The sequence below is a fragment of the Oncorhynchus gorbuscha genome, linkage group LG20 (assembly GCF_021184085.1).
Source record: "Oncorhynchus gorbuscha isolate QuinsamMale2020 ecotype Even-year linkage group LG20, OgorEven_v1.0, whole genome shotgun sequence".
Lineage (NCBI taxonomy): Eukaryota > Metazoa > Chordata > Actinopteri > Salmoniformes > Salmonidae > Oncorhynchus > Oncorhynchus gorbuscha.
Window position 1 is genome coordinate 2,382,956 of NC_060192.1, and position 17,011 is coordinate 2,399,966.

At 41.9% G+C, this 17,011-nt stretch overlaps 1 protein-coding gene across 5 annotated transcripts in view; it reads left to right on the forward strand.

Annotated features, from left to right (window-relative positions):
• Positions 1-17,011, forward strand: part of LOC124006989 (rhotekin-like) — a 78,422-nt gene that overhangs the window by 47,953 nt on the left and 13,458 nt on the right. For 2 of the 5 annotated variants that reach the window (XM_046317212.1, XM_046317214.1), the window contains exon 13: positions 2,221-3,017. The exons of 1 other annotated variant lie outside the window; for it this stretch is intronic. The gene's annotated coding sequence lies outside the window, so the exon portion shown is untranslated. Of the gene's footprint in view, positions 1-2,220; positions 3,018-3,204; positions 3,264-17,011 lie in introns of those variants that run through there. 2 more of the 5 variants (XR_006833855.1, XR_006833854.1) reach the window with 2 other exon arrangements.

The following is a 17,011-nucleotide window of genomic DNA, read 5'->3' on the forward strand; positions in this document are numbered from 1 at the left end:
TTACACAAGTACTCCACTGTGTGTGGTAGCAGTTGTGTTGCGCAACGTTCCCATGAAGCCGTTTGGCGAGGTGGGGAGTTGGGTGAGGGCGTGCTTGTGGGTGTATGGAGTGTTTTTGGAGTTGGGGGATTTTTTGAGATTGTCGGATTTAGAGCTCTCAACATGAATAAATACTAAATCATTTTGTGGTATTGAAACACCACCACTTTCTGAAGTTTAATTTTTAACGAGTCAGCAGACATTCAAATTATAGTTCTGCATCACTCAGAGGAGGTTATATGAAATGGGAGGTAAATTTGTACTATCACTAAATATGATAATATATATTTAACAGTTATAAGACAGGTGACATCTAATAGAAAGCTGTTTACCATTTGATTGTTACAATATTTAGAAAGAATTTCAGTCACTTAAAGCCCTATTGCCCCGCTTCGTTGAATAGGGGGGGAAAAAATCATATACAAGTGCCTTCAGAAAGTATTCACACCCCTTGACTTTTTCCACATTTTGTTGTGTTACAGCCTGAATTTAAAATTGATCAAATGTAGATGTTTTTGTCACTGGCCCACACACAAAACCCCATAATGTCAAAGTGGAATTATGTTTGTAGATTTTATTTGACAAATTAATTAAAACTGAAAAGCTGAAATGCCTTCAGTCAATAAGTATTCACCCCTTTGTTATGGCAAGCCTAAATAAATTCAGGAGTAAAAATGTGCTTGCCAACTCAAATAATAAGTTGCATGGTCTCGCTCTGCGTTCAATAATAGTCTTTAACATTATTTGTTAATGACTACCTCATCTCTGCCCCCAAACATACAATTATCTGTAAATTCCCTCAGGCGAGCACTACATTTTCATTTAATTTCTCACAAAGACAAGGGAGGTTTTCCAATGTCTCACAAATAAAGGCACCTATTGGTAGATGGGTAAAACATTTTTAAAAGCATACATTAAATATCCCTTTGAGTATAGTGAAGTTATTAATTACACCTTGGATAGGAATGCTAAAACGCAATGCTAAATCTACACTAGAGTTGCTTACCAAAATGACATTGAATGTTCCTGAATGGCCGAGTTACAGTTTTCACTTAAATCTACTTGAACATCTCTGGAAAGACATAAAAATAGTTTTCTAGCAATGATCAACAACCAATTTGACAGAGCTTGAAGCATTTTGAAAATAATAATGTGCAAATGTTTCACAATCCAAGTGTAGAATGCTCTTTGAGACTTACCCAGAAAGACTCACAGATGTAATCGCTGCCAAAGGTGCTTCTACAAAGTATTGACTCAGGGGTGTGAATACTTATGGAAATGAGATATTTCTGTATTTCATTTTTATTACATTTGGGTGAGAAAAAAATCGATTTGATCCATTTTGAATTCAGGCTGTAACACAACAAAATGTGAAAAACGTCAAGGGGTAGGAATACTTTCTGAAGGCACTGTATGTTTAATAAAATATATATATATGTTTTCATCATATTTCTACTATGTATTTGAGCTTGTGTCCTCAAAAGTGAAGTACACCTCAGCGATGTATAACTATTTTTACCAGAAAGGGGAGTTCCAAAACGTTCTAGAACTATGCAGCTTTACTAGTCTACTCAGACATGGATGTTTAGCCTTCTGTTTGTGTTATTTTTTCTTACATGTAATTGAATATTGGCATGCAGCCACCCTCAGAGCTGCACCTGCTACTGTGATGAACCTGTACTCTCCACAGGGCTGGCGTTATGGGTGGGACTTGGGGGTAATGGCCCGTCCTACCATACCTCCTGCCTGTCCAAATAAAATATTTTATTTGGCCAAGATGCGCACCGAGGGAAAGACGGATCAATCTCTGATAAAGCATCTGAGCGAACACAAAACAGCGCTCATGTATCTGATTCTGTCTGGCCCAAAAAAGTATGGCAATGTGCACACACAGGCGGACCTGTGAAAATAGTCACCCCTATCGACGTCAAATTCCCATGCAACGGATTTGTTCTGGCACCAGCCCTGACTCTCTGTGAAGATCCTTCACAGGTCCCCCTTGGCACGTGCAGCTAGATGAATCAGTTGGCCAGCCAATAGTTCTTCTCGATGGTATAACTGTACTGTCACACATTAAATGGAGTAGAATAATAGGATTTTGAACATTTTGTTGGTATAACGGATGTCTTTCTCTTTGTCTCTCTCGGTCTATATATATTAATTCCTGTGGTACCGGTATAGTTGAAGGACCCTCCATGATTGCCAGGTTGTCCCAGTCAAGGGGACCAACATCAGGCAACTGCATCTACAGGATCCAACTCTTACCAAACTCCAGCACCCCCCCCCACCACCCAATTGTACTCCTGCTCTTGGGAGTGACGTGCAGTGACACCCACCTCTCCCATGACACAGTGTCTCTGTACTATACCTATCCCTGTCCTGTAATAGCACAAAACAGCCACAAGAGCCACTCCTCCCCAGGAACACATACAGGAACGCCACAAATTGGGGGCTGCAATCACACACTTTTGCTAATTGTAGCATTCCACACTCTTGAGTTATTCTGGTAATGCAGCTTTGACCTTTTCTAGTCCAGCCTCAATGTTTTATAGGACATTTGGCTCTTCTCTTTACTTGTCCTACCATACCTACAAAAAAAAACAATCGGCTTTTAAATGCCGTTAATTGATTTTAAAGGTTAAAAATATGTTGGCATGATTTTGGTACTTAGTCATACTTTTATTCTTTCTATTTCTTCCGGTCATGATTGTTGTCATGAACTGTCATCTCCTTCAGTGACATGTCAACGCTGTCATTGATGGCTACCCAAATTGTTGTCAATATTCACTGTTCTGCAGTTCATGCATGAACTAATTAAGGACCAGTGCAGTCAAAACGTGACTGTCATGTGCTTTATATATACAGTACCAGTCAAAACGTGACTGTCATGTGCTTTATATATACAGTACCAGTCAAAACGTGACTGTCATGTGCTTTATATATACAGTACCAGTCAAAACGTGACTTTCATGTGCTTTATATATACAGTACCAGTCAAAACGTGACTGTCATGTGCTTTATATATACAGTACCAGTCAAAACGTGACTGTCATGTGCTTTATATATACAGTACCAGTCAAAACGTGACTTTCATGTGCTTTATATCTACAGTACCAGTCAAAACGTGACTGTCATGTGCTTTATATCTACAGTACCAGTCAAAAGTTTGTACAAGTGTGTGCAACGCTGTCGTCAAGGCAAAGGGTGACTACTTTGAAGAATCTCAAATATAAAATATATTTAGAAATGTTTTACACTTTTTTGGTTACTACATGATTCCATATGTGTTACTTCATGGTTTTGATGTGTTCACTCTTATTCTACAATGTAGATAAAAATAAAATAAAACCCTGGAATGAGTGTGTCCAAACTTGACTGGTACTGTAATTCATAACTGTGAGGTTGGAATAATACTGTGGTATTGTGAAAATGATGATGCCATTTTAGTGTAAGAGCTGACTGAAATTTCAACCTGTTTTGGTGGGATGGAGTTTTGGCCTGCCTGGTAACGTTAATATACTAATAAGAAAGAGTTCCAAACCTCACTGCCAATAACAGCAGATATTCCATTTTCTCCTACTCACTCAAAACACTCCCAGACAGTCCTGGCAGATATTCCATTTTCTCCTACTCACTCAAAACACTCCCAGACAGTCCTGGCAGATATTCCATTTTCTCCTACTCACTCAAAACACTCCCAGACAGTCCTGCCAGATATTCCATTTTCTCCTACTCACTCAAAACACCCAGACAGTCCTGCCAAATATTCCATTTTCTCCTACTCACTCAAAACACCCAGACAGTCCTGTCAGGCATATGTGTATAGGTGGCAGGGAAGTCAGGCGCAGGAGAGTCAAACGGAGTGTAAAATGGAGTCTTTTAATAATGTCCTAGTAACATGCTCCATAACACTAAACAGGAAAAGAACATAAACAAAATATGGGCACGAAGACCTGTCGCGCACCTATACAACACAACACTACACTGACAATAAACAATCTCTGACAAAGACATGAGGGGAAACAGAGGGTTAAATACACAACAGGTAATGAATGGGATTGAAAACAGGTGTGTGGGAAGACAAGACAAAACCAATGGAAAATGAAAAAATGGATCAATGATGGCTAGAAGAATGGTGACGTCGAACACCGAGCACCGCCCGAACAAGCAGAGGCAACGACTTCGGTAGAAGTCGTGACAAGTCCTGTCAAATATTCCATTTTCTCCTACTCACTCAAAACACTCCCAGACAGTCCTGCCAAATATTCAATTTTCTCCTACTCACTCAAAACACTCCCAGACAGTCCTGCCAAATATTCAATTTTCTCCTACTCACTCAAAACACCCCCAGACAGTCCTGGCAGATATTCCATTTTCTCCTACTCACTCAAAACACCCAGACAGTCCTGCCAAATATTCCATTTTCTCCTACTCACTCAAAACACTCCCAGACAGTCCTGCCAAATATTCCATTTTCTCCTACTCACTCAAAACTCTCCCAGACAGTCCTGCCAAATATTCAATTTTCTCCTACTCACTCAAAACACTCCCAGACAGTCCTGCCAAATATTCAATTTTCTCCTACTCACTCAAAACACTCCCAAAATGATTTGATACTGAGGATAAAAAGCCGCATTGGATCATTAAAGTATTTACTGTGCTAGACCTAGGGATACTCTTTGCTATATACAGTGCAATCGCAAAGTATTCAGACCCCTTCCCTTTGTCCGTACAGCTCAGAGACATGATTGTGTCCAGGCACAGATCTGGGGGGTGGTACCAAAACATGTCTGCCGCATTGAAGGTCCCCAAGAACACATTGCCCTGTATCATTCTTAATTGTAAGACGTTTGGAGCCGTCCGGCCAAATTGAGGAATCGGGGGGGGGGGGGGTTTGGTCAAGGAGGTGACCAAGAACCCGATGGTCACTCTGACAGAGCCTTCCAAGTGGGGGAGCCTTCCAGAAAGACAACCATCTCTGCAGTGCTCCACCAATCAGGCCTTTATAGTAGTGTGGCCAGATAGAAGCCACTCCTCAGTAAAAGGCACGAGACAGCCTGCTTGGAGTTTGCTAAAAAAGGCACCTAAAGGACTCTGAACATGAGAAACAAGATTGAACTCTTTGGCCTGAATGCCAAGTGTCACGTCTGGAGGAAACCAGGCACCACTCATCACCTGGCCAATACCATAAGATTTAGATGCACTATTGTAAAGTGACTGTTCCACTGGATGTCATAAGGTGAATGCACCAATTTGTAAGTCGCTCTGGATAAGAGCGTCTGCTAAATGACTTAAATGTAAATATACCATCACTACGGTGAAACATGGTAATGGCAGCATTGTGTTGTGGGGATGTTTTGTCAGGATTGAGGGAAAGATGAATGGAGTAAAGTACACAGATCCTTGATGAAAACCTGCTCAGGACCTCAGACTGGGACTAAGATTTACTTTCCAACAGGACAATGACCCTAAGCACACAGCCAAGACAATGCAAGAGTGGCTTTGGGACAAGTCTTTGACTGTCCTTGAGTGGTCCGGCCAGAGCCCGGACTTGAACCCAATCGAACATCTCTGGAGAGACGCCCCCAATGCAACCTGACAGCTTGAGAGGATCTGCAGAGAAGAATGGGAGAAACTCCCCAAATACAGGTGTGCCAAGCTTGTAATGTCATACCCAAGAAGAATTAGGGCTGTAATTGCTGCCAAAGGTGCTTCAACAAAGTACTGAGTAAAGGGTCTGAATATATGCAAACATTTCTAAAAACCTGTTTTTGCTTTGTCATTATGGGGTATTGTGTATTATTTATTTATTTTTGTCCATTTTAGAAGAAGGCTGTAAACATAACAAAATGGGGAACAATTGAAGGGGTCTGAGTACTTTCCGAAAGCACTGTACCTGTTGTTGGAGGTATCATAGTGGTTACGAAATTAGCGCTGGAGCATTATATAGTGATTTGTTTTTTTTTAAACAAATACATTTTGAGGTTTGCTTTACATATTTGAACTTTGTGTTCGAATTAAACAATCAAGGCCTTTAAACACTTGTTGGACAATACATCAAAATCCCTTTTATCGAATCTTACAGAGTTGACATAATTCCAGTTAAGTACATTTAAATGTAAAGCTTTTTTTTAATTAACTTGTTGCTCCTTTACATGATATGGGAGCTGATACTTTGGTCAATAAAAATATCAAATAAAATGCGAATATTTCACATTTTGTTAATATTATGGGGAAATGTGGTTTTCGTCCCGGCTTTCAAGAATGTCTATAGTCTAACATTGTGTGTATGTCAGTTGTTTGGGAGTGTGTTCATATGATTGGCATAAGTGTTCTAGGAGGCACTTCTTTTTTTTTTTTTTTTTCCTTCTAGGAGGCAGGTTAACCAGTCATTCCTGCTAAAACTGTAAAGTCCTGAGGTGGGGGGGGGGGATTATTTAAAATACTCTTTGAATAGTTAAGGTTTCAGATGTTTTCTTAAGCTGGGTGGGGACTCTACTGTCCTAGATTCAGGGGGAAGATGGTTCCACCATTGGGGCGCTAGGGCAGCGAAGAGCTTGCACTGGGCTGAGCAGGTGCCAAGAAACCAGAGGTGACAGAACAGAGTGCTTGGCTTGGGGTGTAGTGTGTGAGCAAAGCCAGAAGGTAGGGAGGGGCAGTTCCTCTTGCTGCTCCGTAGGCAAGTACCATGGTCTTGCAGTGGATGCGAGCTTCGACTGGAAGCCAGTGGAGTGGGTGGAGGAGCTGGGTAACATGGGCTGGAATTTTCACAATGTTTGGTACCTGAAACTGGTGTACCTTAATATGACCGCATGATTAATATGGATAGACATGGGATTGACTATAAACCGGTCTGTCTTCTTGCAGTCAGAGGACTGTGTGTAGATCTGTGATGATGTTTGGTGGTATTGCTCAGTAAGACTTACTGGCAATGATGATGTTATGTGCCTAGACCTTCCTTCCAGTAATAAGGCTACTCACTTGTTTGTGCGTGCATGCACAACTACACATGCACAGTTGAAGTCGGTACTTTACATACACTTAGGTTGGAGTCATTAAAACTCATTTTTCAACCACTCCACAAATTTCTTGTTAACTAGTTTTTGCAAGTTGTTTAGGACATCTACTCTGTGCATGGCACAAGTCATTTTTCCAATAATTGTTTACATACAGATTATTTCACTTTTAATTCACTGAATCACAATTCCAGTGGGTCAGAAGTTTACATACACTAAGTTGACTGTGCCTTGAAACAGCTTGGAAAATTCCAGAAAATTATGTCATGGCTTTAGAAGCTTCTGGTAAGCTAATTGACATCTTTTGAGTCAATTGGAGATGTACGTGGATGCATTTCAAGGCCTACCTTCAAACCCAGTGCCTCTATGCTTGACAACATGGGAAAATCAAAAGAAATCAGCCAAGACCTCAGAAAAGATATTGTAGACCTCCACAAGTCTGGTTCATCCTTGGGAGCAATTTCCAAACGCCTGAAGGTACCACGTTCATCTGTATAAACAATAGTACGCAAGTATAAACACCATGGGACCATGTAGCCGTCATACCGCTCAGGAAGGAGATGCGTTCTGTCTCCTAGAGATGAACGAAAAGTGCAAATCAATCCCAGAACAATCAGATACATGGGCACTGTTTTGTCAGAATTGAGGGAAAGATGAATGGAGTAAAGTACACAGATCCTTGATGAAAACCTGCTCAGGACCTCAGACTGGGACTAAGATTCACTTTCCAACAGGACAATGACCCTAAGCACACAGCCAAGACCATGCAAGAGTGGCTTTGGGACAAGTCTTTGAATGTCCTTGAGTGGTCCGGCCAGAGCCCGGACTTGAACCCAATCGAACATCTCTGGAGAGACGCTCCCAATGCAACCTGACAGCTTGAGAGGATCTGCAGAGAAGAATGGGAGAAACTCCCCAAATACAGGTGTGCCAAGCGTGTAATGTCATACCCAAGAAGAATTAGGGCTGTAATTGCTGCCAAAGGTGCTTCAACAAAGTACTGAGTAAAGGGTCTGAATATATGCAAACATTTCTAAAAACCTGTTTTTGCTTTGTCATTATGGGGTATTGTGTATTATTTATTTATTTTTGTCCATTTTAGAAGAAGGCTGTAAACATAACAAAATGTGGAACAATTGAAGGGGTCTGAGTACTTTCCGAAAGCACTGTACCTGTTGTTGGTGGTATCATAGTGGTTACGAAATTAGCGCTGGAGCATTATATAGTGATTTTTTTTTTTTAAACAAATACATTTTGAGGTTTGCTTTACATATTTGAACTTTGTGTTCGAATTAAACAATCAAGGCCTTTAAACACTTGTTGGACAATACATCAAAAAACCCTTTTATCGAATCTTACAGAGTTGACATAATTCCAGTTAAGTGCATTTTAATGTAAAGCTTTTTTTTTTTATTAACTTGTTGCTCCTTTACATGATGTGGGAGCTGATACTTTGGTCAATAAAAATATCAAATAAAATGCAAATATTTCACATTTTGTTAATATTATGGGGAAATGTGGTTTTCGTCCCGGCTTTCAAGAATGTCTATAGTCTAACATTGCGTGTATGTCAGTTGTTTGGGAGTGTGTTCATATGATTGGCATAAGTGTTCTAGGAGGCACTTCTTTTTCTTTTTCTAGGAGGCAGGTTAACCAGTCATTCCTGCTAAAACTGTAAAGTCCTGGGGAACTTTTTGAATAGTTAAGGTTTCAGATATTTTCTTAAGCTGGGTGGGGTCTCTATTTTCCTAGATTCAGGGGGAAGATGGTTCCACCATTGGGGTGCTAGGGCAGCGAAGAGCTTGCACTGGGCTGAGCAGGTGCCAAGAAACCAGAGGTGACAGAACAGAGTGCTCGGCTTGGGGTGTAGTGTGTGAACAAAGCCAGAAGGTAGGGAGGGGCAGTTCCTCTTGCTGCTCCGTAGGCAAGTACCATGGTCTTGCAGTGGATGCGAGCTTCGACTGGAAGCCAGTGGAGTGGGTGGAGGAGCTGGGTAACATGGGCTGGAATTTTCACAATGTTTGGTACCTGAAACTGGTGTACCTTAATATGACCGCAGGATTAATATGGATAGACAAGGGATTGACTATAAACCGGTCTGTCTTCTTGCAGTCAGAGGACTGTGTGTAGATCTGTGATGCTGTTTGGTGGTATTGCTCAGTAAGACTTACTGGCAATGATGATGTTATGTGCCTAGACCTTCCTTGGTAGAGCATGGCGCTTGTAACGCCAGGGTAGTGGGTTCGATCCCCGGGACCACCCATACGTAGAATGTATGCACACATGACTGTAAGTCGCTTTGGATAAAAGCTTCTGCTAAATGGCATATATATTATTATTACTCACTTGTTTGTGTGTGCATGCACAACTACACATGCACAGTTGAAGTCGGAACTTTACATACACTTAGGTTGGAGTCATTAAAACTCATTTTTCAACCACTCCACAAATTTCTTGTTAACTAGTTTTTGCAAGTTGTTTAGGACATCTACAGTGCCTTGCGAAAGTATTCGGCCCCCTTGAACTTTGCGACCTTTTGCCACATTTCAGGCTTCAAACATAAAGATATAAAACTGTATTTTTTTGTGAAGAATCAACAACAAGTGGGACACAATCATGAAGTGGAACGACATTTATTATTATTATATATTATATATTTTTAACATACAAAAACTGAAAAATTGGGCATGCAAAATTATTCAGCCCCCTTAAGTTAATACGTTGTAGCGCCACCTTTTGCTGTGATTACAGCTGTAAGTCGCTTGGGGTATGTCTCTATCAGTTTTGCACATCGAGAGACTGAAATGTTTTCCCATTCCTCCTTGCAAAACAGCTCGAGCTCAGTGAGGTTGGATGGAGAGCATTTGTGAACAGCAGTTTTCAGTTCTTTCCACAGATTCTCGATTGGATTCAGGTCTGGACTTTGACTTGGCCATTCTAACACCTGGATATGTTTATTTTTGAACCATTCCATTGTAGATTTTGCTTTATGTTTTGGATCATTGTCTAGTTGGAAGACAAATCTCCGTCCCAGTCTCAGGTCTTTTGCAGACTCCATCAGGTTTTCTTCCAGAATGGTCCTGTATTTGGCTCCATCCATCTTCCCATCAATTTTAACCATCTTCCCTGTCCCTGCTGAAGAAAAGCAGGCCCAAACCATGATGCTGCCACCACCATGTTTGACAGTGGGGATGGTGTGTTCAGGGTGATGAGCTGTGTTGCTTTTACGCCAAACATAATGTTTTGCATTGTTGCCAAAAAGTTCAATTTTTGTTTCATCTGACCAGAGCACCTTCTTCCACATGTTTGGTGTGTCTCCCAAGTGGCTTGTGGCAAACTTTAAATGACACTTTTTATGGATATCTTTAAGAAATGGCTTTCTTATTGCCACTCTTCCATAAAGGCCAGATCTGTGCAATATACGACTGATTGTTGTCCTATGGACAGAGTCTCCCACCTCAGCTGTAGATCTCTGCAGTTCATCCAGAGTGATCATGGGCCTCGTGGCTGCATCTCTGATTAGTCTTCTCCTTGTATGAGCTGAAAGTTTAGAGGGACGGTCATGTCTTGGTAGATTTGCAGTGGTCTGATACTCCGTCCTTTTCAATATTATCGCTTGCACAGTGCTCCTTGGGATGTTTAAAGCTTGGGAAATCTTTTTGTATCCAAATCCGGCTTTAAACTTCTTCACAACAGTATCTCGGACCTGCCTGGTGTGTTCCTTGTTTTTCATGATGCTCTCTGCGCTTTTAACGGAACCTCTGAGACTATCACAGTGCAGGTGCATTTATACGGAGACTTGATTACACACAGGTGGATTGTATTTATCATCATTAGTCATTTAGGTCAACATTGGATCATTCAGAGATCCTCACTGAACTTCTGGAGAGAGTTCGCTGCACTGAAAGTAAAGGGGCTGAATAATTTTGCACGCCCAATTTTTCGGTTTTTGATTTGTTAAAAAAGTTTGTAATATCCAATAAATGTTGTTCCACTTCATGATTGTGTCCCACTTGTTGTTGATTCTTTACAAAAAAATACAGTTTTATATCTTTATGTTTGAAGCCTGAAATGTGTCAAAAGGTCGCAAAGTTCAAGGGGGCCGAATACTTTCGCAAGGCACTGTACTTTGTGCATGACACAAGTCATTTTTCCAACAATTGTGTACATACAGATTATTTCACTTATAATACACTGAATCACAATTCCAGTGGGTCAGAAGTTTACATACACTAAGTTGACTGTGCCTTGAAACAGCTTGGAAAATTCCAGAAAATGATGTCATGGCTTTAGAAGCTTCTGGTAAGCTAATGGACTTCTTTTGAGTCAATTGGAGATGTACGTGTGGATGCATTTCAAGGCATACCTTCAAACTCAGTGCCACTTTGCTTGACAACATGGGAAAATCAAAAGAAATCAGCCAAGACCTCAGAAAAGATATTGTAGACCTCCACAAGTCTGGTTCATCCTTGGGAGCAATTTCCAAACGCCTGAAGGTACCACGTTCATCTGTACAAACAATAGTACGCAAGTATAAACACCACGGGACCATGCAGCCGTCATACCGCTCAGGAAGGAGATGCGTTCTGTCTCCTAGAGATGAACGAAAAGTGCAAATCAATCCCAGAACAACAGCAAAAGGACCTTGTGAAGTTACTGGAGGAAACGGGTACAAAAGTATCTATATCCACAGTAAAATGAGTCCTTTATCGACATAACCTGAAAGGTTATGTTTTGCCTTGTTTTGTCTTGTTTTCTTACACACTTGGTTTCCATTTCCATCATTAATTGTCGTGTATTTAACCCTCTGTTCCCCCCATGTCCTTGTGTGTGGAATTGTTTGTAAGTGTTTGTACGCTATGTCACTGGTGTGTGTTGGGTTTTGTACCCATGTAGGTTATTTTTGTATTGCCGTGGGTTTTGTCATTAAACTACTCCGGCTATTATCGATCTCTGCTCTCCTGTGTGTGAGTTCACTGCCACCAGTTCCGCAACCCTTACACACAGCTCCAAAATGCAATAAAAAAAATGAGATTGTTCTTTTTGGAGAAATGTCCTCTGGTCTGATGAAACAAAAATGGCCATCAAGACCATTGTTATGTTTGGAGGAAAAAGGGGGAGGCTTGCAACCCAAAGAACACCATCCCTAACGTGAAGCACAGGGGGTGGCATCATCATGTTGTGGGGTGATTTGCTGCAGGAGGGGCTAGTGCACTTCACAAAATAGATGGCTTCATGAGAAGGAAAATTATATGGATATATTGAAGCAATATCTATAGACATCAGTCAGGAAGTTAAAGCTTGGTCGCAAATAGGTCTTCCAAATGGTCAATGACCCCAAGCATACTTCCAAAGTTGTGGCAAAATGGCTTAAGGACAACAAAGTCAAGGTGTTGGGGGGCCAAAATAAAGCCCTGGCCTCAATCCTATAGAAAATTTGTGGGCAGAACTGAAAAAGCGTGTGCGAGCAAGGAGGCCTACAAACGTGACTCAGTTACACCAGCTCTGTCAGGAGGAATGGGCCAAAATGTATTTTGGGAATCTTGTGGATTGCTACTCAAAATGTTTGATCCAAGTTAAATAATTGAAATGCAATGCTACCAAATACTAATTCTGTGTTTGTAAACTTCTGACCCTCTGGGTATGTGATGAAAGAAATAATAGCTGAAATAAATCATTCTCAATACTTTTCTGACATTTCACATTCTTAAAACAAAGTGGTGATCTTAACTGAGCTAAGACGGGGAATTTTTACTAGGATTACATGTCAGGAATTGTGAAAAACTGAGTTTATATGTATTTGGCTAAGGTGTATGTAAACTTCCAACTTCAACTGTAGCTTGCATTGTCCATTAATAAACTCAGCAAAGAAAGAAACATCCTTTTTTAAGAACCCTGTGTTTCAAATATATTTCTTAAATCCAAATAACTTCACAGATCTTCATTGTAAAGGGTTTAAACACTGTTTCCCATGCTTGTTCAATGAACCATACACAATTAATGAACATGCACCTGTGGAACTGTGGAACAGTCGTTAAGACACTAGCAGCTTACAGATGGTAGACAATTAAGGTCACAGTTATGAAAATGTAGGACACTAAAGAGGCCTTTCTACTGACTCTGAAAATCACCAAAGGAAAGATGCCCAGGGTCCCTGCTCATCTGCGTCAATGTGCCTTAGGCATGCTGCAAGGAGGCATGAGGACTGCAGATGTGGCTAGGGCAATAAATTGCAATGTCCGTACTGTGAGACGCCTAAGACAGCGCTACAGGGAGACAGGACGGACAGCTGATCGACCTCGCAGTGGCAGACCGAGTGTAACAATACCTGCAAAGGATCAGGATGGCAACAGCAACTCCCCGATTCACACCAGGAACACACAATCCCTCCATCAGTGCTCAGACTGTCCGCAATAGGCTGAGAGAGGATGGACTGAGGGCTTGTAGGCCTGTTGTAAGGCAGGTCCTCACCAGACATCACCGGCAACAACGTTGCCTATGGGCACAAACCCACCATCGCTGGACCAGACAGGACTGGCAAAAAGTGCTCTTCACAGACGAGTCGCGGTTTCGTCGAATGAATGAACGTTACGCCAAGGCCTGTACTCTGGAGCGGGATCGATTTGGAGATGGCGAGTCCGTCATGGTCTGGGGCAGTGTGTCACAGCATCAACGGACTGAGCTTGTTGTCATTGCAGGCAATCTCAACACTGTGCATGACGACATCCTCCCTCATGTGGTACCCTTCCTGCAGGCTCATCCTGACATGACTCTCCAGCATGACAATGCCACCAGTCATATTGCTCGTTCTGTGAGTGATTTTCTGCAAGAGGAATGTCAGTGTTCTGCCATGGCCAGCGAAGAGCTTGGATTTCAATCCCATTGAGCACATCTGGGACCTGTTGGATCGGAGCATGAGGGCTAGGGCCATTCCCCCCAGATATGTCCGGGAACTTGCAGGTGCTTTGGTGGAAGAGTGGGGTAACATCTAACAGCAAGAACTGGCTAATCTGATGCAATCCATGAAGAGGAGATGCACTGCAGTACTTAATGCAGCTGGTGGCCACACCAGATACTGACTACTTTGATTTTATTTTGACTCCCCCTTTGTTCAGGGACACATTATTACATTTCTGTTAGTCGCATGTCTGTGGAACTTGTTCAGTTTATGTCTCAGTTGTTGAGTCTTATATTCATAGAAGTATTTACCCATGTTAAGTTGTAATGTTGTTTTTTTGTACCCCTTTTTCTCCCCAATTTCATGATATCCAATTGGTTGTTCTTGTCCCATCGCTGCAACTCCCATACAGACTAGAGAGAGGCGACGGTCGAGAGCTATGCATCCTCCGAAACACGACCCTGCCAAGCCGCACCAATGTGTCAGAGGAAACACTGTACAACTGGCGACACGAGTTAGCATGCGCCCAGCCTGCCACAAGGATTCGCTAGAGCGCAATGTGACAAGGACATCCCGGCCAGCCAAACCCTCCCCTAAACCGGACGACACTCGGTCAATTGTGCGCCCGTCTAAGTAGGCAGGATTTATGACCACAGATGTCAAATCTGTGATCATGGGCAAATTGATATAGAATGATAGGTATACTTACACCTACATTCGGATAGTATTAGTTTTACTGGGGGAAGTCAGGTAATGTAATTATGTGCACAAGCACAAAACGCCACATCTGAAATTTTAGTCCCATCCGAATCTGCCATGTCAGTAATTATTAATATGTCACATATCAGTTTGCAAACAATGTAAAAAAAAGAGAAGAAAGTGTAATTGAGTTAATAAAGCCACATTTTTTGCTTGCTGCCGTATAGTTACATTAGAAGTGCCCATCCAAGAAGGTTTAAGGTCATTGGCCGCAGATTAAAGGATGTCAAATCATGTTACATCTATAGTAGCTTTGATTGGACTGATCATGTCAACATCATACTTTCAAAAGCTTAGCAGGCGGTCATCATCATGAATCAAGTCGACAATCTTTTTAATCATTGTCACATGAAAATAAACCAGGAAGAGACGTCTAGAAATGGACGACTCGAAAAAGCTGAAACCAAGTATATATTCATACAGCTGCGAAGACGAGGTCGGTCCTGTGTAGCTTTGCTTCTAGAGCATGGCGCTTGTAACGCCAGGGTAGTGGGTTCGATCCCCCGGGACCACCCATACGTAGAACGTAGAATGTATGCACACATGACTGTAAGTCGCTTTGGATAAAAGCGTCTGCTAAATGGCATATATATATTACACAAGCACATATATTTATAACATTCTAATAGGGGGGTCAACTCCTTACACATTTACATAGGCAATACTGTACATCTCTGTTGCCAGGCAGGAACGTAATCAGTTTCTCTCACTGGTGTAGTCATAGCCCTGCCTGATACGCGTATGTGTGAGATAGGACTGTAGTAGGAGAGTAGTTGTGGTGGGCCCCTCTGGCCCCCCTTCCAGAGGTTTCTTCTCACTTCATCTGTTGACTTGACCTCGAGACTCATTACTCGCTCGTCACTAGTGTCGCAGCTGGCCTGGCTTATCAGAGACTAGCTATCGCCCTTCGCCTCTTTTAGGAAACTGGAACAGAATATGTGTACTTGTAAACAATAACTTATTGTATGGTAACATTAATAAGTATATTTCAAGCTAGAATCCAACAGTGGGAATGAATTGAACATTGCCAAATGCATCATAAAACAAATATTGCGCCTATTTAATGCAAACCTTCAATGCAAATACATCGGAAAGCAGCATACAACTGAGCTAAACGAAATGACAAGTTCACTTAATCATTCATAGCCTAAAAATGCATATCATGTGCAAGTGCGCTGTTAACTGATGGATGGGGGTTAATTCTGGACGTCTTCTTCTTCGCTGAAATCTAATGATTATGATACCACTTCCTCAATTCAAATATTATGGCAACACTATACCAAAGATGGTTTAGAAACTTGGGAATCAAGCTCGTGTTATCAGTGTAGCCAGTTATCGCCCTCACTTGTTGAAATATCTTCACACTTAGAAAAAAAACCTCCAGGCTTCCGTCATCTGTCAATTTGTGTATAAATATGTATACACTGCTCAAAAAAATTAAGGGAACACTAAAATAACACATCCTAGATCTGAATTAATTAAATATTCTTATTAAATACTTTTTTCTTTACATAGTGGAATGTGCTGACAACAAAATCACACAAAAAGTATCAATGGAAATCAAATTTATCAACCCATGGAGGTCTGGATTTGGAGCCACACTCAAAACTAAAGTGGAAAACCACACTACAGGTTGATCTAACTTTGATGTAATGTCTTTAAAACCAGTCCAAATGAGGCTCAGTATTGTGTGTGGCCTCTACGTGCCTGTATGACCTCCCTACAATGCCTGGGCATGCTCCTGATGAGGTGGCGGATGGTCTCCTGAGGGATCTCCTCCCAGACCTGGACTAAATCATCCGCCAACTCCTGGACAGTCTGTGGTGCAACGTGGCGTTGGTGGATGGAGCGAGACATGATGTCCCAGATGTGCTCAATTGGATTCAGGTCTGGGGAACGGGCGGGCCAGTCCATAGCATCAATTACTTCCTCTTGCAGGAACTGCTGACACACTCCAGCCACATGAGGTCTAGCATTGTCTTGCATTAGGAGGAACCCATGGCCAACCGCACCAGCATATGGTCTCACAAGGGGTCTGAGGATCTCATCTCGGTACTTAATGGCAGTCAGGCTACCTCTGGCGAGCACATGGAGGGCTGTGCGGCCCCCCAAAGAAATGCCACCCCACAACATGACTGACCCACCGCCTAACCGGTCATGCTGGAGGATGTTGCAGGCAGCAGAACGTTCTCCACGGCGTCTCCAGACTCTGTCACGTCTGTCACATGTGCTCTGTGACCCTGCTTTCATCTGTGAAGAGCGCAGGGCGCCAGTGGCGAATTTGCCAATCGTGGTGTTC